The 24,428-nt window shown below is 41.5% G+C and overlaps 1 protein-coding gene and 1 long non-coding RNA gene across 2 annotated transcripts in view; one reads left to right on the top strand and one right to left on the bottom strand.

The window, feature by feature from the left end:
* The window catches only part of LOC127487055 (uncharacterized), a 66,051-nt gene extending 50,064 nt beyond the window's left edge, over positions 1 to 15,987 (bottom strand). The window contains exon 1 of the long non-coding RNA XR_011385063.1: positions 15,895 to 15,987. This is a non-coding gene — a long non-coding RNA (uncharacterized lncRNA). The remainder of the gene's footprint in view (positions 1 to 15,894) is intronic.
* Positions 1 to 24,428, top strand: part of LOC127489508 (uncharacterized) — a 708,234-nt gene that overhangs the window by 635,425 nt on the left and 48,381 nt on the right. The window lies entirely within an intron of this gene.

Below are 24,428 nucleotides of genomic sequence, written 5' to 3'. Positions count from 1 at the left end.
AATGTTGAACCATCCCTGCATACCAGGGATAAATCCTACTTGCTCTGGGTGGATGATCTTTCTGATGTGTTGTTGGATTTTATTTGTTAGAATTTTTTGAGGATTTTTGTATCTATGTTCATCAGGGAAATTGGACTGTAATTCTCTTTCTCGGTTGCATCATTTCAGGTTTAGGAATTAAGGTGATGCTGGCTTCATAGAAAGACTTTGGGAGGATTCCCTATCTTTCAATTGTTTTGAATACTTTGAGAAGAATTGGAGTTAGTTCTTCATTAAATGCCTGGTAGAATTCAGCAGGGAAGCCATCTGTTCCTGGTCTTTTCTCTGTTAGAAGGGCCTTTATTACTGATTTGATTTCTGTCTTGGTTATGGGTCTGTTTAGGTTTTCTATGTTTTCATGGCTCAATATAGGATATTTATATGTGTCCAGCAATCTGTCCATTGCTTCTAGGATTCCATGTTTATTGGCATACAGGTCTACTTAGTCATTTCTGATGAATCTTTTTATTTCTGTGGTGTCTTTTCTTACATTTCATTTTTCATATGTAATTTGATTGATTTGGGTCTTCACTCTCCTCTTTTGGTTAGTTGGGCCAATGGTGTGTCAATTTTTTTTTTTTTTCAAGAAAACAGCTCTTCATTTTGCTGATCTTTTGTATTGTTTTTTAGGATTCAATTTTGTTTATTTTTTCTGTAATTTTAATTATTTCTTTTCTCCTACTAGTTTTGGGTTTGGTTTGATGTTGTTCTTCTAGATCCTTGAGATGCATTAATAGCTCATTCATTTGGTGCCTTTCCAGTTTCTTCATGTAGGCACCTATTGCTATAAACTTTGCTCTTAACACTGCTTCTGCTGTATCTCATAAGTTTTGATATGTTGTGTTGTCATCTTCATTTGTTTCCAGAAAGTTTTGAGTTTTCTTCTGTTTACTTCTCTGACACACTGCTTATTCAGGAGCACGTTGTTCTCTCTCCATGTGTTTGCATATGCTCTAGGGATTCCTGAGTTGTGAATTCCAGCTTCATTCCACTGTAGTCTGAAAAGGTGCATGGTATGATTTTGATTTTTTGAATTTGCTGAGACTTGCTTTATGGCCTAGTATGTGGTCAATCCTAGAGAAAGTTCCATGCACTGCTGAGAAGAATGTGTATTCTGCAACTGTAGGATGAAAAGTTCTGTATATATCTGTTAGGTCCATTTGGTCTATAGTGTTGATTAAATGTGCTGTTTCCTTGCTGTTTTTCTGTCCAGTTGATCTGTCCTTTGCTGAAAATGGGGCCTTGAAGTCCTCCGTTACTATTGTATTGGAGTCCGAGTCTCTCTTTAAATCCCTTAACCTTTCTTTTAAATAGACAGGTGCCCTGTAATTAGGTGTATCGATGTTTATAATAGTTACATATTCTTGTAGAATTGATCCCTTAATCATTAAATGATGCCTTTCTTTGATCTTTTAACAGTTTTTGTGTTAAAATCTATTTTGTCAGATATTATGATAGCTACACCAGCCCTTTTTTTGGTTTCTGTTAGCATGGAATATCTTTTCCCATCCTTTCCCTTTCAGTCTGCATGTATTTTTGTTGGTGAGATGTGTTCCTTGTAGGTATCAAATAGATGTGTTTTGTTTTTCAATCATTTCAGCCATTCTGTCTTTTAACTGGGAAGTTGAGGTCATTTACATTCAAAGGGGCTAATGATAAGTAACGACTTTCTCTGCCATTTTTCCAAAAATATTCCTATTTTTTACTTGGAATTTCCTTTCAACATTTACTGAGAGATTTTCATCCTTTACCTTCTTTCGTGGTGATTACCATGTTTCTGTGTGCAACACATCTCTAAGCATCTTCTATAGGGCTGCATGTGTGGGGACAAATTCAATTTGTGTTTGTTGTGGAAGGTCTTCATTTCACCTTCATTCATAATGAAAGCTTTGCAGGGTATATTATTCTGGGATGACAGTTTTTTTTTTTTCTCTTAAGACTTTTACTATATCTCATCATTCTCTCCTAGCCTGTAGGGTTTCTGATGAGAATCTGCTGTGAGTCTAACTGGAGATCCTTTGAAAGTAATCTGGTATTTCTCTCGTACACATTTTAGAATCTTATCTTTATGTTTTACTGTGGTGAGTTTTATTACAATGTGTCATGGGAGGGTCTTTTCTGGTCATGTCTATTAGGAGTTCTATGTGCTTCCTGTACTTGAATGTCCCTTTCTTTCTCCAAACTAGAGAAGTTTTCTGTTATTATTTCACTAAAAAGGCCTTCTAATCCTTTCTCTCTTTCCATGCCTTTTGAAACTCATAGAATGCATATATTGGCTCTTTTTATGGTGTCCTGTAGGGGCTGTGTGCTGTGGCATAGCAGGTAAAGCCACTGCTGGCAGGGTTGGAATCCCATATGGGCACCATTTTGAGTCCCAGCTGCTCCACTTCCAACCCAGCTCTCTGCTATGAACTGAGAAAGCAGTAGAAGATGGCCTAAGTCCTTGGGCCCCTGCACCCACGTGGGAGACCCAGAAGAAGCTCCTGGCTCCTGGCTTCAGATCGGCACAGTACCAGCCCATTGCAGCCAATTGGGGAGTGAACCATTGAATGGAACACATCTCTCTCTCTCTCCCTCCCACTCTCCCTCCCTCTGCTCTCTCTGTGTAACTCTGATTTCAAATAAATAAATAAATAAGATATATGACTCCAGTTACCTGAATAGCAATTAAGAAAATGTGACAGAAATACTCTATTGAAACACTTAGAAATCAAAGATAAATTCTCACAAAAATAGAGAACAAGCAAAAATAATTATAGAAAAAGGTGAATTATCAGAAGTGCTAAGATTTTTTTTTTGTAATATGTGTTCATGACATCTTGATCATCATTACTGTGAGAAGAAATGAGTAATCTGGTAGGAATAATAAGAGCAACAACCATATATAAAGGCAGTTGCTGAAAAAAAAGAAAAAGAAACCATTATAATTATATTTAAAAAGGGAAAAATCAAGGAAAAATTAAAATAATCACATTTATTTTGAGAATAATCATAAATGAAAGACAATGGTCTCTCTCTCACTCTCTTTCTTTCTCTCTCTCTCTCTTTCCCTGTGTGGAATTTTTACTTCTCTTGTGTTTAACCTTTGTTGAACTTTTGATGAACTCTTTTTAAATGTTACTTTACCTTACGCTGAACCTGGCTAGACCAATGGAACAGAATAGAAACTCCAGAAATCAATCAACACATCTACAACAAACTTATATTTGAAAAAGGAGCTAAAATCAAGCCCTAGAGCAAGGACAGTCCCTTCTACAAATGGTGCTGGGAAAACTGGTTGTCTCCAAGCAGAAGTATGAAGCAAGACCCCTACCTTACAACTTATACAAAAATCCACTCAAAATGGATCAAAGTCCTAAATCTACAACCCAATACCATGAAATTATTACAGAAAATTGGGAGAACCCTGCAAGATATTGGCATAGGCGAGGAGTCCTTGGAAATGACCCCAGAGGCACAGGAAATCAAAGCCAAAATTGACAAATGGAATTATGTCAAATTGGGAAGTTCTGCACTGCAAAAGAAACATTCAGCAAAATGAAGATGTAACTGACAGAATGGAAGAAATTATATGCAACTGATAAAGGATTAATACACAGAAACTCAACAACAACAAAACAAACAACAACAAATTTATCATGAGTCAATCATTCTATTGCTTGTTATTTACCCATGTTAGCTGAAAATGTACATTCACACAAAACTGCACAGTGACATCTATAATAACTTTTTTGTGTAACTTTTTTATAGTAACTTTTAAAATTTTTGTGAGACAGAATGAGGTAGCGTCCATTTAGTGGTTCACTCCCCAATGCCTTCAAAGATGGGGGTTTGGCTAGGCTGAATTCAGTTAAGGTCTCTCACATGGGTGAATGGAACCCATTTTCTTGAGTCACCACTACTGGCTCCCAGAGTCTGCATTAACAAGAACCTGGAGTTAGCAATTGGAGCTGGATATTGAATGCAGGCACTTCAATATGGGGTGCAGACATGTTAAGTACTAGGTCAAATGGCCTTGACTACAATAGAGTCATTCCTAAGAGGTGAAGAAATAAACAAACTGTATTAAATCTAAATATGAGTATTTTTATGTGATAGTGATAAGTGAACTATCAATTTATAAACCAACAACAGAGACCTCAAATACATTTTGGTAAGTAAAAGGAGCCTATCTGAAAAAGCTATATCCTGTTTGACTTTATATGGGGTTTTTCAAAAGGCAAAATTATGGAGACAGTAAAAAATACCAGTGTTAGGTGTTTTAGTGCCTGGATTATTACATTCAGTGTCCTCCAGATTCATACACATTGCTGCAAATGAGAAGATTTCCTTCATTTTCATGGGTGAAAATTATTCCATTGTGTATATATGCCACTTTGTCTTTATACATTTTAAAGATTAATTTATTTATTTGAAAGGCAGAGTGATGGAGAGAAGGAGAGACGAAGCAGGTAGGAATGAAGGGAGAGAGAAACCAATCTTCCATCCACTGGTTAACTTCCCAGATGGCTGAAATATCCCAATCTGGGTCAAGCCAAAGCCAGGATCCCAGAACTCCATCTGTGACTCTAATATCAGTGGCAGGAGCCCAATTATTTGGGCCATCTTATGCTGCCTTCTCAGGTGCACCAGCAGAGAGCAGGATCAGAAGCACAGCAGCCAGCTCTCAAATTAACACTCCAACATGGAATGCCGGCATTGCAAGTGGCAACCTAACCCTTTGCATCCTAATACTAGCTCCTATCATCTGCTTATGGACACAAGTTGATTCCATATCTTAGGTACTGTGAATAATGCTACATGTTATCACTCATATGTACAATCATATGTAGAATAGTAGTGGATAGCAGAGGTTGGGCTGTTGGAGGGATAGAGTGGGGAGATGTTGATCAAAAGATACAAAATCATAGTTACACAGAATACTAAGTTTAAGAGTTCTACAGCACACTGTGTTACAATAATTAATGACCACATGTTGCATGCTTGAACCATGCTCAGTTAAATGCTCTCTATGCAATACATGGAATCTATTCTTTTTATATTACTAAATTTGTAAAAGTTCTCACCAAAAAATAATTACTATGTGAAATAAGGCATATTTTACTTATTTAAAGTGTCCCATTCTATCTGCATGTCTTCTTTCTATATAATTTAGACAGAGTAAACAGAATTTTATATGTGAATTTATATTTAAAAAGACATTTCTAAAAATGAATGGTTGCTGTAGGATTTCAGATAGGAAATGAGATGAAGAGGTTGAACAAAGTGTAGTATAACCATTCTATATTAAACTATTATACGTGTAAGAGGAACATATGATATACATTTTTGAAGCTTCACAAAACATAAAACACCAAGAGTAACTACCTTCTTGAAAACTATGCACTTAGTTGCCAAAAATGATCTAACATTGACTTAACACTTGTAACAAGTGTACTGTACCAAAGCAAGATGTTAATAATAGGGTGCGGGGGTGGGGGTGATATATGGGAATATTCTGCATTTTACAGGCGATTTTTCCAGAAATATTTTTCTGCCTTAAAAATAAATTCCATTATGAAAGTGAACATGATAAGCCAGTTCCAACACTTATGAAAACTGCATTATGGTAAGGGGAGGTAGATGAAGAGCAAAACAGATGAATACAGATGGAGATAAATGCTATGTGGATGAGCAAAGTGTCCACCTTGACAGATAATAATTGGGGATGGCTGTGAACTTCTAAACCCCATGGTTAAAGAAGGTTTCTTCAATTACATTTATAGTGAATTAAGATCAGATATTGCTTAAAAGACTCCTGTTTCCAGACATTTTCCTCAAAATTAAATTTTCAACTTGTGTGAACAAAGAAGTCTTAAATGGAGCAGTTCCTAACTTATCATTCTATGTCTTTACCTAGTTCTGTCGAATTCCTGAAAGATCTTTTGAAGATATTAATTGAATCATACCACTTCCCTGACAAAGTTTTTCAAAGCTTTTTTGGGATATAATTCATAAAAACATGCACACCCTTAATGTGCACAACTTCATGGGTATTACCATGGGCATTTCCTATGAAAACATCAATGTAATCAAAGATATAAGTACATCTCTCTTCAAAATGTTTACTTCTTGACTGTTGTCTGTTTCTGTAAGAATTCTTTTTACCACTTCTCACCTCATTCAGAATACACAGTGGTATTCTGACAAGTCTTCCAAGGCCCTTTGTGATCTGGGCCTCTCATTCAGGCTACTACTCTTAGTCCTACCCAACTTAAATGCTCTTCTTACCAAGTTCCAACACTGACCATTTTTTCTACAACTGCATCAAATTATCTATATCTACAGACAGATAATTGCAACTCACTATCAAAAATGATCCCCTCATTACTCTTCTAAATGACTAGTTACATAGCACTAGGAACAGATTTTAAAGAAACAGGTAGCGATAAAATTCATGCTTTTCATTTTTGTGTCCAATATCTCTTATTACTCTCTCCCTCCCATCATGCAGATCTTCCATCTGCCCCTTCCTTATTCATGCTCAGACATGCATCTCTGATCTCACTTCATTCCCCTTAGGAATTATCATTGTCAAACATATTACCATTTTTCTTATTACATGATGCCAATATTTTCAATTTATAACCAGAATGTAACATTGAGAAGGGTAGAAAGTTCATCATCTAGATAATGCCTAGATCATTGTGAAACTTGATAAACATTTGGTGAATAAATAAGAATATAAAGTAAAAATAATTTTTGTTAAAATTTTAAGCAACTTTAGAGGAAGTGAAAATTACTTTGCTTTAATCCTCTGGTGAATTTATCATATAGCCACAACATACTTAAAATTTTCCTTTTCTTTTCATAGACTTTCAGCTTTTCCAAATGTAGATATTATTTTCTACTCATTGAAATACAGTCAGGACTCAATCTGAAGTTCACCAGATGTCAATTTAGGGTGGGTAAAATTTTAACTTTTAACATCAAAAAATACACTAAGAGACTAAATGTGTATTTAAATTCCAATATTATACTTCTAGAAATAGGCTACATTCCTTCAAACTGAAATGAATTATCTCATTTAGTTCTCCACAGGGTGGTAATTATAAATAATGAAATAATGTCTTGATTTAGAAAATAATTTCCTTGAGTTTTGCATATATAGGCCATTTTCCATCTTAATTATTGTGAGAAAGCCAAAGTAATTGTTATTATAGTCAGATTTCTGCTGCAACTATCAGTGACAGATGACTGGGCTATTTATATTTCTTTAACTCAACTCAGATGAAACCTACTCTCTGATAAATTTAAGAAAAAAGCTGGATATATGGGAAGAATAGTGAAGAACTGAGAGAATTAAGGTACACCTCAAAAGCCAGACCTTGGAAATGGCACATACTAAAGCAGAAGAAAGGATTTTATAGAAGGAAGTGGGTTCCAATCAATTTCTTCCCATGGTACTCATACAGAAAAGGAGACTGGATCATGACCTATCTCTACACACTGGGAGAATTTTTCTTGATCAGTCCTGCCTGCTGCTTTGGGGTAGGGAAACAGCTAATGCTGCAAGGAAAAATTGAGCTCCACATTATCAAACGAAATGGGAAAAACAACAAGGTAAGAAGAATGAGAGTGCACCCTACTGACTGAGTAGACAGTTTAGGGTAGATACATAAAGCCAAGAAGTCATTGAGAAGGGGAATAGGAATAAAATGCAAAGTTGTGTGGTCGATGTTGTAGCTTCCACAAAAGTAGATTTAATTTTCTGTCTGGTTTTATTTGTATTCTGATGTCTGAAGACTTTAGAGTTGTACATAAAATCAAAGCCTGGGATAATTTCTGACAACTAACTGAGAAAAATCACTGGCAAAAACAAAAGTGTGACATTATTTCTGAGCTTTTGTTTTCAAAGTTCTCCAACAGAAAAAAAAAAATAACCTCTACTTTAATACACCTGAGAGATAAGTGTATAAAAGAAATAAAATATAAAATCCTGTTTTTGTCGATGTATAGGTGAGTGTCCATTAAAATAGAAATGAAAATAGGCCTTCTTGGAGTCCGTATCTAAAACAAGGAACCTGTCCTTCTAACTATTAATTCTCCCATTCGGAGATAAAACACTGATGACCCAATTTGCCTATCCTATGTCATGTACTGGATATTGTTATTATGTTTCTACATATTTTTAATGCATGAATGGCTATGGGGATAGTCTGTTTCACAGCAATAAAAACTCAAGTGAAACTATTTCTATGCTTATGATGGTTCATCTGTAGTCTATTTGTGTCAATGTCTATGAAATAGGTTCCCTGTTAACAAAAAGGTTAACTCAGTGGCTGGAACTCAGGCTTACAGTTTTAGGTATCCTGCAACTTTACTAAACTCTTACAACTTTGAATAGTCTCTTACTTGAGTCTTTTTGCCCACCTATAGATAGAATCGTATCATCTGCAAACAGGGACAATTTGACTTCCTCCTTTCCAATTTGTATCCCTTTGATTTCTTTTTCTTGAAAAATGGTTCTGGTGAAAATTTCCATAACGATATTGAATAGCAATGGTAAAGTGGGCATACTTGTCTGTTTATGGATCTTAGTGGAAATACTCTCAATTTCTCTGCTTCAATGAGATGTTGGCTGTGGGTCTGTCATATATTGTCCTGACTGTGTTAACAAATGTTCCCTTATATACCAAATTTGCTTGTATACATAAACAAGGCCATGGGTGAGAACAAATTTATAGGATCAGACCATTCACAATATCTATAGAAATTTAAATACCATGAAATAAATTTAACAAATGATGTGAAGCATCTCTTCAATGGCAAATAGAAAACATTTTAAAGGAAATGAAAGAAGACACAAAAATGGAAAAATCTTCCATTTTCATTGATTGGAAGAATTAATATTATCAAAATGCCCATAATATTCAAAACAATTGATACATTCAATATGATCCCAATAAAAAATACCAATGACATTCTTCTCAGATGAAGAAAAAAAGTTAAAATTCATATGGAAACACAAGAAACCCCAAATAGCTAATGCAATCTTAACAAAACCAAACCTAGAGGCATCATAATTCCAGATTTCAAGACGTATTACAGGGTATTTATAGTTAAAACAGCTTGGTACTGGGGCCGGCGCCATGGCTCACTTGGTTAATCCTCCGCCTGCAGTGCCAGTATCCCACATGGGCAACGAATTCTAGTCCCGGTTGCTCCTCTTACAGTCCAGCTCTCTGTTGTGGCCAGGGAGGGCAGTGGAGGATGGCCCAAATGCTTCAGCCCCTGCACCCGCATGGGAGACCAGGAAAAAGCACCTGGCTCCTGACTTTGGATCTGCACAGCGCCAGCTGTAGCAGCCATTTGAGGAGTGAACCAATGGAAGGAAGACCTTTCTCTCTGTCTCTCTCTCTCACTGTCTATAACACTACCTAATTAAAAAAAACAGCTTGGTACTGGCACAAAAAGAGACCTGTAGACCAATGGAACAAAATAGAAACTCCAGAAATTAATCCAAATGAGCTAAAATTAACTCCTGGAACAAGGACATTCTCCTCAAGAAATGGTGTTGGAAAAAAATGGATCTACACATGCAGAAATATGAAACAAGACCATTATTTTACACCTTACACAAAAATCAACCACAATAGATAAAAGATCTACATCTATTACCTGATACCACTCACCTACTAGAGGAAAATATCAGAGAAACTCTGCAAGACATTGGCATAAACCAAGACTTCTTGGAAAAGGTTCCAGAAGTACAGGCAAAGAAAGCCCAAACTGGCAGATGGGATGACATCAACCTAAGAAGCTTCTGCATTACAGAGGAAACACACAGAAATGTGAAGAGGCAACTGACAGAATAGGATAAAATATTTGCAAACTATGCAACCGTAAAAGTATTAACATCCAGTACCTATAAAGGGCTCAAGAAAGTCAACAGCAACAAAACAACCCAGTAAAGATATGGGCAAAAGACATGAACAGGCATTTTTCAAAACATGAAATAAAAATTGCCAACAGACACAAGAAAAATGCTCAGGATCATTTGCCCTGAGGAAATGCAAATAAAAACAACAGTGAGGTTTCACCTCACCCCAGTTGCAACTACTAGAGAATTTAAAAAAAAATAATAATGTTGGTGAGAATGTGGAGGGAAATTAACTCTAACACATTATTGGTGGGTATGAATACTAGTACAAGCATAATAGGAGACCATCTGAAGATTCCTCAGAGATCTAAAAATAGAGCTACCATATAACCTAGCCATCCTACTCCTGGTAATTTACCCAAATAAAATTGAACCAGCATATGAAAATGTTATCAATACCCCCATGTTTATTACAGCTCAATTCACAATAGCTAAGCTATGATCAACCCAGATATCTATTAACTGATGACTGGATAAAGAAAATGTGGTACTTATACACTATTGGGTATTATTAAGCCATAAAAAAGAAAAGCATGAAATCCTGTCTTTTGCAACTAAGTGACACAACTATAAATCAATATGCTTAGCGAAATAAGCCAGTTCCCAAATGACAAATATGTTTTCTCTGATATGTGGTAGTTAATACAGAATACAAAAAAATATGTAAAAATGAAATGAACATCTTGTGATTTCATTGTTGTTTTTAGCCCTTGTTTATACACTGGTGGAATTGTGGTCTTTATACTTTTTATTTGTTGAATATTATGGGTAGTGAAGCATTAAAGCTATGATTACAGTGGATTGAAATAATATCATTATAAAATTTTTAAAAAGGAAGGAAGGAAGGGAATTGGAGAGAAAAGGGGGAGGGAAGGAAGTATGGTTACCTTCTTAGAATTGTTCCTATGAAATATATGAAACCTGTTCTCTTTATATTAACAAAACATTTTAAAAGTGTTAAGTGTTTACTTTTGGCAAAAGAAAACACAATCAACTGTTCAATTGAATTTTGAGTAAAACATGTAAAAATAATAACAATTTTATTATTGAACTATACTCTATCCAGAGTTTTCACATTTGGAAATTTTGGCATCTTGCTACATACTAGATTCTCCTATAATTAGTTACAATTGGAAGAAATTGCCACAAATTATAGATGTTACTTTAAATTATGCTATAGAGGCAGTTATCCTCTTCAAACCCACTTATTACTAATTGCAAGTGCTATAGCTCTTATCTCAGTAGTGTCTAGTGCTCAATATTTAGTGATAAAAAAAATCACAGAATCACAGAATAAAGGGAACAAGACTTATTGTACCTCTGCATGACACACTGTGGTGGGAAAAGGCCGCCATGGATGGCAGAGGTAACAAAAACATGATTGATTTCAATAGAACCTTATATGTTGCAAACAGTAGCTTGTAATCATGGTTCATTATGAAAGAATAAAATGTCTGATTTCTAGCTTAGTTACGTTGCTCTACTTCACATTTAAATCTTAAACATCTCTTTTCTTTTTTTTCTTTTTTTTTTTTTTTTGACAGGCAGAGTGGACAGTGAGAGAGAGAGACAGAGAGAAAGGTCTTCCTTTTGCCGTTGGTTCACTCTCCAATGGCCGCCGTGGCCGGCGCGCTGCGGCCGGCGCACCGCGCTGATCCGATGGCAGGAGCCAGGAGCCAGGTGCTTCTCCTGGTCTCCCATGGGGTGCAGGGCCCAAGCACCTGGGCCATCCTCCACTGCACTCCCGGGCCACAGCAGAGAGCTGGCCTGGAAGAGGGGCAACCGGGATAGAATCCGGCGCCCCAACCGGGACTAGAACCCCGTGTGCCGGCGCCGCTAGGCGGAGGATTAGCCTAGTGAGCTGCGGCGCCGGCCAAACATTTCTTTTCAATTCATTTATATTGTTACCTCTATTTCACTGAGATTTTTTTTAAAAAAAGATTTATGTATTTGAAAGGCAGAATGACAGAATCCACTGATTTGCTCCCCAAATGATCACAACACCCAGGGCTGAGCCAGGCTAAAATTAGGAGTCAAGATCTCTATCCTGCATCCCACATTGGAGTTAGGGTCCTAAGCACTTGGGCCATCCCCTGCTGCCTTTCCAGGTACATTAGTAGGCAGATAGATCAGAAACAGAACAACGGGACTTGAACTGGCACTCTGATATAGGATGTCAGCACAGCAAGCAGTGGCTTAGCACACTGTTCCACAATGATGGTCTGGTCCCACAGCTGCTTTCTGGTGTGCAACATGACTTTCATCATGTTATGCTTCTTGTCTAAAACGTGTGATATAATAAAGCTTTACATGCAATATTTTCTCTTTAGAAATGAATTCATATCACATTTTTGAGATTACAGAAATATAAACTGTAGCTAAGTAAAAAAATGAACAGAAATTAGTTGGTAGAAACAGGTAACTTGTTATATTATATTCAGAATATTAACTTTTCTGAGGCATGCCTTCCTTTTCAGTACCATGAGACTGATAGTACCTCTTATGATGAGCTAGGCACATAAGATAGGGTTAATTTATGGTGGTTATTTTCATGTTAGTTAATCAGAACACAGCTTGTTCCATTTGCCCTATATTTTAAATCACAAGCTGGGAAACTTTCTATGGAAGGACTGATAGAAAATATTTCAGGCATGGCAGTGCACACCATCTCTTTTGCAACCATGCAGGCCCACTGTTGTACTGTGAAATCAACTACAAGCAATGTGTGAGGAAATGGACAGGTTGTGTCTCAATTATCCGTGCTTCAATTCATACTGACAATCTATGTTCTAAAGCACAACACTTGGTGTCATTAGCTAAAAAATCACTGGATTCAACATTTTTTATTTTGTTTATCATTTATCCTTACATACTGATTATTTGAGTTGCGATAAAACATTACTAATAGAAATGAAGTAATCATAATAAAGTGTACAAAGAATTTTGTATATGGAAAATTTACATCCATCTCAGCCTTTATGTGCCAGATGCTGGGGAGAATTTTAAACACGTGTGAACAGACAGCATCATATCTAGACCTCAACAGTCTCAACTGGGTAGGGTGGAGTCTTCTAGAACTGAATTGACTGCCTCTCCTGCTCTTGTTCCCCGGTGCTGCCGCCTAATCTACCTTCACCCTGAGCTGAATGTGGATCCTGTTCCAATACTCCTCCTTCTGTCTGTATTCACTTGTGTTGTTCATCTCAACATCTTATTCTGACCCTGCCTAGACAGTCTCTCTAATCAATGAGTCCAAGATATCAAAAATAAACATCTGTGATCTGGACAGTATATATATTTTTCACTCAAAAATGGGGTACCACCACTTCTGCTGCTCCCCTTCCTGAGACACCCTTTCCTGGCTTAGACAGTTGGCATCGTTCTACTAATCCTTTTAAAACCTACCATCTGTTATATTCCTTTTGACTTTCCCTCCTAAAAATTCCCCTCTACACTCCATACAAATAAACAGTTACAGGTAGATTACAAAATTAATATTTGAACAGTAAAACGTTCATACTATTAAAGGAAAATATCTTCACCTCAAGAAAATACTTAAAGCATAATTTGAGCATAATTTGAGAAAAATGGAGAAATACAAAAATAATATTAAGTTTGCATATTCTTCCTAAGTTACTATAAAGAGAATGAAGATGAAAGTCTAAAACTAGAAGGTATTTGCAACACATTTACTGATATCAGTAATCAAAACATATAAAGTAACATCAGCACTATAAGACAAAGATAAGCAATTAAAAGACAGACTGACACAGAAAATGAAAAGCAAGACCTAACATACCGTTGCCTCCAAAACCACATTTTACACATAAAGGCATATGGAGGAGATGCATTTGAGGACATAAGAAGAATGAATTAAAGTGACTCTTGTACAACTTGGTGACACTATTTAGTGAAACTACTCTACTATGCAAAAGTCACTGAGAGATAAAACAGTAAATATTCTTGTGATAAAAATAAGCTTACACACAGAAATTAGCTTGATTTAGCAAATTGACTTGCACATTCTATGAGTTTCCAAATAACATTTTTAACTGAAAAATATATTCACTTTTGCTAATTTGAGATATACAGCTAAGTTTCATGAAAGATAAAAAGAAGCAAAGAGTTTAAATGTAAAGGCATGTAGAAAGACCCTGAAACACCAATTCAATGAAACAGATCAGCCACACTCATTTTAGACTAATCATACCTTAGATCAGAGAAAATGAGAAAGGTACTGAGATTACATAATGATAAAGGAGGTAGTTATCTGAAAGACATAAAAATCCTTAGTATGTATGCACCTGTACGGAACATCAAATTACATGAGGCAAAAACTTAGAGTTGCAGTGAACAGTACCAACACACTACTGACAATTAGCATAAATAGCACAGTATAAATACAGAACTAGTGGTAATGAGTATTTACCAATATATAATCATGCAGAGATGCTACTTAATATTAGATGAAAAAGATAAATAAATTAGAATACTCCAAGTATTGGAAAAATCACAAGAATATAGCTGCATAAAATGTCAGTTAATTCATATATGTGAACACTTCCTGCTAAATTTAAATGTATCCAAAACCTACATGCCAATTTTTTCCATTATGTATCATAATTACTATGCATTATCATGAACAAGAATGACATTGTCCACATCTTCAAAGAGTAAGCTTGAAAGAAGCCAAGTCTCCTAAGCAGTGGGATGCACGAGTGAACTGGCCAAAGCTCAGCCTCAGACAGCAGCAAGTGTGCAAACAAGGAAAGAAAGTCTTTCCAGCACATTATCAATAGTTCACACCAAATGTTTTAAAATTGAAAAAGAAGAAAAGCCAAGCAACATTTCCCTTTAGTAGAAGTGGTAAAGTGCAAAGTGCACCACAAGAACAAAACCAAAAACAGGAATTGGTCCCCCCTGGAAGCAGGAGTGAGATCAGGAAGACATTGGAACTGACCGAGGCTCCTCCATTTGCCTGGGCAGTCAGTCCATGGGTGCCTCTATTCCTATCTAATAGAAAACCCAGATGTCAAGAATGATCTTTCCTTTTCCAGACATTATCATCCTATCTACTCATGATTAATCCAAGAAAATGAGACACTTATTCACAAGCATGGAGCATTCCTACATTGCTGGGCTAAGAGGAATCACAGGGCAGCCAGATTCTACAAAAGATGAAAGGAGACCAGCTCAGGGAAGACGCCTTCTTCATCCCATCTGAATCGCTTGTGAAAATGTAATCCCCATTTTCAGAATGAAAAGCGGGTCCTGTACGGTCATTATGTCTCTCCCTCAAGAATGGCTGAGGACACCCATGCCTGTGTTCTCTCCAGGGCTTGGAGTCTCCTGCATGCTCCTCCTGAGGCCGTGTGCGGTGCTGCACAGCCTCAGGGCTCAGCCAGCGAGAACTCACTGCCTCTCCACTTTGGAGCTGAAATAAAACTGCTTTCTTTCCAGATTACCCAGTCTGCGGCACTGTGTTATCAGGCACAGGAAACGGACTCAGTCCGTAGGAAGAGCCATGCTACAAGGACCCCAGCCAGAAAACTGCGGGGACTCAGGGAACCGCTAGGGAGATGGTGGGGGCACACAGACCACAGCTTCTCCGGGCAGGAACCCCGCACGTGCAGTCCCGGTTCTCTTATTGCTCTCAGACTCACCGCACAACGGGGGAGACGCGGGCTGCAGGGCCCGGACTACGCTGGAGTCGCTGCTTGCGGGGACGGGACGGGTCGGGATGCCCGGGGTCCTGGGTGCTGCCCAGCCCCTACACTGGACTGGGGAGGGTCCAGGGAGGAGCCGTCCCAGCAGGGCGCTCGGGTCTGCAAGTCTAGAGCTGACCACGGGGAGGCCTGGGGCTGACTGCTGTCCTGTTCTGCGGATTCCGCCAGGGACACACGTGTCCCCACTGACGCCCAGCCCACACTCACCATCCCCCAGCTCCCAACGTGTCCCGACACCCTCCTTGCCGGGTCCTGAAGCGAAGACAGACCGCGGAGAGCACATCTGAGCCGCTCACCGCCCGTCTCCGCCGGTCAGCAGAACACTTCTGCAATCCCGCGAGATTTCCTGGTGTTGCTAGGAGGGTGCCTGCTGAGGGCACAGTTGGCACAGCCGCTGAGTCAGCATGACGTAACAGGAGACGCAACCAATCAGAATCCTCTGCGTCGGTGGGGCCCGTGGGGATGGAGGTTTGAGTTCAGGTCTGAAGCCCAGCGCCTCCCTGAAGCTGCAGGCAGGCGCCCTCCTGTGGGCTCACCTCCAGGAGGCCCTCCTGCCTCACCTGTCCAGTGCCTGCGAGCAAGCTGCGGTTTCAAGCTCCAGTGGCCCGCTGCAGGTGAGTACAATCCACGGCTCTGCCTCTGGACTCCATCTGCTGATTATTTTCTTCATGTCCTCAACTCACTTTTCTGTTACACCGTTTGTATGCTTTTAAATACTCCTTTAATTGATGTATGTTTACAGGTACTGCATAGACTAGTCCTCTACTGGCTCGTTTTTTCTGTTATCTATTTGCTTCCTAGTCTGCCTTAATAACATTTTCTGGATTTGGTGTGGTTTTTGGTGTTACATAGTAACTCTGAATTTTATTTATCCAGTAATTTGAATCTTGCACCCAGTAATTTTGTAAATGTTGTATCTGGGCCTGGATTATGTTGAGCTATCTGTGCATACATAGTGTGACTTATGCATATTGTGGTTTAAAAACAGATCCTTGAGGCCGGCGCCGAGGCTCACTAGGCTAATCCTCTGCCTTGCGGTGCCGGCACACCAGGTTCTAGTCCCGGTCGGGGCTCCGGATTCTGTCCCTGTTGCCCCTCTTCCAGGCCAGCTCTCTGCTGTGGCCAGGGAAGTGCATTGGAGGATGGACCAAGTCTTTGGGCTCTGCACCCCATGGGAGACCAGGAGAAGTACCTGCTCCTGCCATCGGATCAGCGCGGTGCGCCGGCTGTGGCGGCCATTGGAGGGTGAACCAACCGCAAAGGAGGACCTTTCTTCTCTCTGTCTCTCTCTCTCTCACTGTCCACTCTGCCTGTCAAAAAAAAAAAAAAAAAAAAAAAAAAAAAAAGTAGATCCTTGAACCTTGTGCTTCCAGTGTGTTTCCATGACCACACCTCCAGCGCCATGTTGGATACAGACAGTGAGAAGAGGCAATGTTGGCTGAGCCCACTCCCAGGGAAAAGCTTTCATTGGTTCTGTATAGCTTGTACTCTTTGTTGTAGGTTCATTTTAGACTATCTTGATCAGATAAGGATATTACTTTATTTTACTCTTCTGTTAGTTGTTTTTTTACAGCTAGATGCTGGAATTTATTAAATACTTTTAAACATTTAATCTAAGTAATCGCATGGATTTTCTTCACCTACATGAACGATTTAAATGGTTTCTTTGGGAAAGGTTGCCATCTTTACATTTTATTTAATCTCACTTGTTATTAATACATTATGTTTCCATATAGTTTGATTCCTATAATAATATTTTTCTTACATTTTAATTTTGGTTATGAAAAAGGTGATCTTTAATTTCATGTCCTGGTTCAGATGCAAAATTGATATAATCTGGCTTCACAAAAGAAATTTTAAAAATGTTCTCCCATTTATTTCCCCAGTTTATTTGCACTGTTAGTGAGTATGCGAAATTTGGTTTTTTCTCTCTTAAATGTTTAGAATGCACCATAAATCTGCCCCTGAAATTTTGCATATGGAACTCCCTGTTTATTGATTGGTTGGTTGGATTTTTCAAGAATTGATTGACCTTTTTTAGTTTACATAGTAGTTTTCCTATTTTAATGTTATATTTGTGTTTCAATAAATGGTTTTCTAATATAGTGGATTTTGTCTCTGTAGTGAAATGTTTATTCCTATTTCATAAGATCCTCTTGGCATTTTGTTACAGTCTATAATAAACTCTTAAAAATGAATGTTTTGATTCAAAATGCTCCTTTATCAGTTTTCCCTTTCATTTCCTTAATCACTCTCCTTGCTGGTTTATTAATGCTGCTACTATTTTTAGACTCCTTTATAATTGTTTCTGTAGTGTGTTGTTACAGGCATTTCTTTGCTATCTGCTGCTACCCATTTTCTTTCCTTTATTTGGAGTCTTCTAGGTTTTATTTCCTTTTAACTTCTTGAGAAGGAATCTGAGATAGTTATCAATCTTCTATTCTAACGTGTTCACTAAAGGCTCTAAATTCCTCTAAGTACCGATGCTTCTGGTATCTCCTGTTTTCCCTCCTGTCTTTTCCAAATCTTATACCTGCAGATCCTCTCTGGCTCCCAGAATCTCCACCTTCCCATCCCTGCAGTCACCCCAGTCTTCCTGCTCCATTCCTGTGCCTGAAACCACGGTGGTGTTTCTGTTACCAACATCACACACAACTGTGATCCATGGGTGCCCTTGAGTGCTCTCAGTTTTAAATCCTCTCTCTGTAGCCCAAGCCAGCTCTCAGTCTGTCTTCCTTGTGTGCACAGTATGTGCTAGCTGCCTGAGTCTCCATCCCTTGTGCCTGGAACACTGTTCCTTGAGTGTCTTTCCCAGAGAACCTCTCTGTCTGTCCTGCCTAAAGGCCCTGTCTCTGTTCCGAAAGGCCCTGTCCACCCATCTGTCAGTCATGCCCTGAGGATGTCTTTGTGTATTTGTCTTGTCCACATTTACTGTCTCTCATTTCCAGAGGTCCTGTATGCCTTTCTGTCTTGCTCAGAGGTCATGTCTTTCTGCCTTGCCCAGAGGCCCGGTCTGTCTCTCCTGTCCAGAGCACCATCTGTCTTGCACAGAGTCCCTGTCTGTGTGTATCTCGGTCTTGCCCAGAGACCCCCTCTGTCTAGCTAGCTCAGATAGGCCATGTCTAGTCATTGTCTTGTCAAGTGGCCCTGTCCACCCATCTGCAAGGAGGCCCTGTACCTCTGTCCACCTTTCCATAGCCCTGTCCATCTGTCTGCTTCCCAGAATCCCTGTCTGTCTCTCTTGCCCAGAGGCCCTGTTTGTCCATTTGTCTGTCTTGTCCGGAGTTCCTGTCTGTCATTTCCATAGGCCCTTTATGTCTGTCTGTCCATTTCTCCCTGAGGCCTTGTGTCCTGTCTATCTTTCCCACATGTGCTGCCTGTCTTGCTCAGAAGCCCTGTGTGTGTTTCACTCTGCCTTACCCAGAGGCCCTGTCTGTGTATCTGTCATGCCTAGAGGCCCTGTCTGCCTGTCTGTCCTGTCAGAGCTCTGACTGTCTTGCACAGAGTCCCTGTGTGTCTGTGTCTCAAAGGCCCTGTCTTCTGTCTTAGACAGCAGCCCTGTCTGTGTCCCTGTGTTGTCCAGCTGCCCTTGGTGTCTGTCTTGCCCTGATGCACTGTTTGTCTTGCACAGAGAACCTTTATCAGTGTGTCCATCTTGTATGGATGCCCTGTTTGTACTTCTCAAAGGTCCAGCCTGTCTCTCTTGCCCCAAGACTCCACCTGTCTCTCTTTCTCAGAACCGAATCTGTCTTGAGCAGAGACCCAGAGACCTTGTCTGTCTGTCTGTCTTGTCCAGAGGATCCATCTGTGTGTCTGTCTCAGGCCCCATTTGTCTTGTTCAGAATGTGTGTCTTGCCCAGAGTACATGTCTTTCTGTCCATCTTTTCTAAAGATCCTGTCTTCCCAGAGGCCCTGTCTGTCTGTCTTCCCAGAGGCCCTGTCTACCCGTCTTTCAGTCATGCACAGACACTCCGTTGGTCCACCTTTCTCATAGGCCTATCTTCCTGTCTTTCCCAGAGTCTGTCTATGCCATAGGCCCTGTCTTTCTGCCTTGCTCAGAGGCCCTCTTCCCCTGAGTCCTCTGTCTGCCTTTTCCCCAGAGGATCAGTCTGTGTGTCTGTCTCACCCAGAGGCCCTGACTCTCAGTTTCTCTCCCTCTGAGGCCCTGTCTGTCTTGCCCAGAGAATCAGTATGTCTGTGTGTCTCTCTTGCCCAGAGACCTTGTCTGTGTTTGTCTTGCCAGAAGCTGAGTGTGTCTTACTTAGAGTACCTGTCTGTCTTTCAGTCCATCTTTCTTTTTTTTTTTTAAAAAAAATTATTTTCCTTGAAAGTCAGAGTACACAGAGAAAGGAGAGGCAGAGAGAAAGGTCTTCCATCTGATGGTTCACTCCCCAGTTGGCCACAACAGCTGGAACTGTGCCGATCCGAAGCCAGGAGCCAGGAGCTTCTTCCAGGTCTCCCACGTGGGTGCAGAGGCCCAAGGACTTAAGACATCTTCTACTGCTGTCCCAGGCCATAGCAGAGAGCTGGATCGGAAGTGGAGCAGCCGGTCTGGCGCCCATATGGGATGCTGGTGCTTCAGGCCAGGGCTTTACCCGGCTGCACCACAATGCCAGCCCCTCTTTCTTAAAGGCTCTGTCTGACTTCCCAGAGGCTCTGGCTGCCTCCCTGTCAGTCTAGCCCGGAGGCCCTGTCTGTCTGTGTATCTGTAATGTCCAGTTGCCCTGTCTGTCTGTCTTGCCTAGAGGTCCTAAGTGTCTTTCAGTGACCCTGCCTCTCCACCTGTCCACGTTGACCAGAGGACCACTTGCCTGTTTTAATCTGATTTCCTACTTGTCTGTGTTTCCCAGAGATCCAGTCTGTTTATCTGTCCTGCCCAGAGTACCTATCTCTCTTTCTGTCTGTCTTGTGCACAGTACCTTTCTGTAGGTCTGTCTTGCCTAGAGCCCTTGACTGTCTTTCTGTGGCTCTGTCTGCCCATCTTGCACAGAGGCTGTGTCTGTCTGTCTTGCCCACAGTTCCAGTCTGTCTGTGTATGTCATTCCCAGAGACCTGCCTGTCTGTCTCTCCTTTCCAGAGGTTCTGTCTGTCTTGTGAAGAGTCCCTGTCTGTCGCTCTGTCTTGCCCAGAGACTCTGTCTGTCCAACCTATCCGTAGTCCCTCCCTGCCTGTCTGTGCTTCCCAGAGTCCTGGTCTGTGTGTCTGTCATGCCCACAGGCTGTACCTATCTTGTTGTCTGCAAGTCCTGCCTAGAGTCTTTGTCTGTCTGATTATCCAAAGTCTCGTTGGTCTTGCCCAGAGTCCCTGTCTGTCTGTGACTATCTTTCCCAGAGGCACTGTCTGTCTCTGTGTCTTAGCCAGAGGACATTTTTTCTATCACTCTATTGTGCCCAAGACCCTGTCTGTCTGTCTGTCTGTATTGCCCAGAGGCCACATCTGCTTCTGTGTTCATCTCACACAAAGGCTTTTTCCTGTGTGTCTTACCCAGAGCTCTAGTACGTCTGTCTGGCTAGAAGCCCCTGTTTCTGTGTGTCCATCTGGCACAGGGCCCTTGATCTGCAGTGTGTCCATCTTGTACAGAGGAACGACCTGTCTGCATGTCTTGCCCATAGCCACTATTGGTCAGTCTTTCTGTGGCCCTGTCTGTCCATCTGCCCTGTGGCTCTGTTTATCTTTCCAAGTGGCCCTCTCAGTGTATCTATCATCCCAGTTGCCCTGTCTGTCTCTCCCTAGAGGCTCTGTCTTCTGTAGAGTCCCTATCTGTCCGTCTGTCTTGCCCAGAGGCCCAGTCTGTCTGTCTTTCCCAGAAGCCCTGTCTGTGTGTCTTAGTCAAGGGCCTGTCTGCTCTCTGTCTTGTCCAGAGATCCTGACTTTCTGTCTGTCTATCCCAGAAGCCCTGTCTGTCCACCTTTCCCAGAGGCTCTATCTATCTGTCATTCTCAGAAGACCTGTCTTGCTGTCTTTCCTGTCCAAAGGTTCTGTCTTGGGCAGAGTCCCTATGTATCTGTCTGTATGTCCAGAGGCCCTGTCTGTTTATCTTAGGCAGAGTCCCTGTTGGTCTGTGTGTCCCTGGTGTTCAGATCTGTCCATCTTGCCCAGAGGCCTTGTCTATACATCTATCTTTCTCAGAGACCCAGTCTGTGTGTCTTGCCAGAGGCCCTGTCTGTCTTGCTTAGAGACCCTGATGTTCTGCTTGTCTTATCCAGAGGCCTTGTCTGTCTCTCCACGTTGTGCAGAGACCCTGTCTTTCTGTGTCTTGCAGAGCCCGTGAGCATCTGTCTGTCTTTCAGTGGCCCTGTCCGCCTGTCCATCTTATCCAGTGCTCTCTCTGTCTGTATGTCTCAGAGTCCCTGTCTGCCTTGCCCAGAGGCCCTGTCTGTGTATTTGTCATGCCCAGGATCTTTTTGTCTGTTTTGTCCAAAGGCCTTGTATGTCTCGTCCACAGGCCCTGTCGCTGTGTGTGCCCCTCTTGCCCAGAGGACCTGACTGTCTGTCCCTCTTTCCTAGAGGACCTGAATGTCTGTCTTGGCAAAGACCCTTTCTGTCCCCCTGACTTGCCCTGAGACCCTGTTGCTGTCTTGTCCAAAGGCATTGTCTGTATATATGTCATGCCCAGAGACCCTGTCTGTCTTGCTCAGATACTCTGTCTTCCTGTGTGTCCATCCTGCCTACAGGCCTTCTTCTATCTGACCTGACCTGAGCCCCTGGCTGTGTGTGTTGCCCAGAGCCCCTGTATCTGTGCTCATCTTACACAGAGGCCTTTTCTATATATGTATCTGTCTTGTGTCGAGGCCTTATTTGTCTTTCTTGCCCAGAGGCCCTGTCTGTCTGTCTGTCTGTCTCTCTCTGTCTTGCCCTGAGACCCTGTTTTTCCATCTTGCCCAGAGGCCATGAGTTTCTGCCTTTCAGTGGTCCTGTCTGCCTGTCCATTTGGCCTAGAGGATGACTGGTCTGCCTGTCTTGATCCAAAGCCATCTCTGTCTCTTCCCCAGAGGCCCTGGCTGGCTGGCTGTCCTGTCCACAGGCCCTGTCTGTGTGTTTGCCTTACCCAGAGGCGCTGTCTGCCTGTGTTTCCATCTTGCCCAGAGATTATTGTTTTGTTTGTCTATCTCTCCTGCCCATAGTCCTTGTCTGTGTTCTTGCACACGGCCCCTGTATCTGTGTGATATTCTGGGGTAGAAGCCTTGATTTGTATGTGTGCATGTCTTGTACAGTGGTCCTTCCTGTCTGTCTTGCCCAGAGGATCTGCATCTCTTCCCAGGACCCTGTTCACCTGTGTAACTGTCAAACACAGAGACTCTATCTTTCCTGTCCAGAGGTTCTGCCTGTCTCTCTTGTGCAGAGTGCCTGTCTGTCTTTGAGCCTCTCCAACAGACCCTGTCTATCTGTCTCTCCATCTAGGCCAGAGACCTTGTCTTTCTCTTTGTCTTGCTCAGAGGCCCTGAGTGTCTTTCAACGGCCCCAACTGTCCACTTGCCCAGAGGGTCACTGGTCTGTATGTCAGTCTTAATTATATGCCATGTCTGTCTGTATTGCCCAGAGACTTTGTCTGTGTATCTGTCATGCCTGGAGGCCCTGTCTGGGTTGTCAGGAGGCCCTGTCTATCTTGCACAGAGGCCCTGTCTCTGTGCCTTTGCTTTCCCAGAATTTCTGTCTCTCTGTGTCTCTTTTTCGCCCAGTTGTCCTGTCTTTCTTGCCAAGAACTCTGTCTCCATGTCCATCTGGCTCAGAGGCCCTGTTTGTCTTGTGCAAAGGCCCTGTTCTGCCTTTTTGCCCAATGTCCTATCTCAGTCTTACCCAGAGACCCTGTCTGTCTGTTGTCTGAGGCCCTGTCTGTGTCTCTGTCTTACCTGGAGGTCCTGCTGTCTGTCTGTCTGTCTTGTCAAGGTGCCTTATATGTCTCTCTGTCTTTTCCAGAGCTCTAAGAGCTCTAGGCAGGACTGATGTCACACAGCAAGCCAAGGCTTTGCCTAAGAAATCATGATAGGACCTGTCCCTTCCTCCCACTGTCCCCACTTTCCTGCCCCTCACATGATGGCTCCCCTTGCTGTCCCTCCTCCACTATGCATCCTGCACAGAGGCCTCTCCCTTTTTCCATGTATTCAGTCAGCCTGCCCCTCCTATCTCAATTCTGGCCACATCTTCCAGGAAACGTTTTAGAATCATTTCTTGCTTTTTGGAGAAGCCACTAATCTGAATCTGCAGCTCTGCCCTGCAAGAACCCCTGGCCTGCTCTACTGTCCTTTTGTCTTCTCTCCTCTACCAAGGAGGGAGCAGTCTGGTCACCATGACAGCCACCTGTCTAGAGCTACTGGGCAAAAAGAGACCCACAGATGGCACTGAATTCACTGGATGGCGAAGGAGCAATGATGAGGTGGGGATTTGAGAAGGAGTAGGAATGGGAACTGATGGGCCCCAGGCTATCTTCCCATCCCTGATCCCTGCTAGCCTCACTGGCTCTCTTCTGACTCTTCCTTCCAATAGCAAGACATAAGTCATTCTCTCTCTCTCTCTCAATGTGTGTGTGTGTGTGTGTGTGTCTTTCTCCTTGTTAGAAAGATCCCAAGGCAGCTTGGCCTCCATGGCTAGGTGCTCATCTGTCGCCTGCAGCACTGTGGTCAGGAGCAGGCTGCCGAAGAGCAGGTGTAGCCTTGGGGCAGGAGGAGGAGTTTCCAGAAATGAGACTGGCCACAAGGTTGGGCAGGTAACAGATGTCAACTCCATACCTGCTCCACACCCTG

This window comes from Oryctolagus cuniculus, chromosome 20 (genome assembly GCF_964237555.1).
Source record: "Oryctolagus cuniculus chromosome 20, mOryCun1.1, whole genome shotgun sequence".
NCBI classification, from domain to species: Eukaryota; Metazoa; Chordata; class Mammalia; order Lagomorpha; family Leporidae; genus Oryctolagus; species Oryctolagus cuniculus.
Note: the sequence above shows the minus strand (reverse complement) of the source record. Positions and strands in the feature narration are given on the sequence as shown.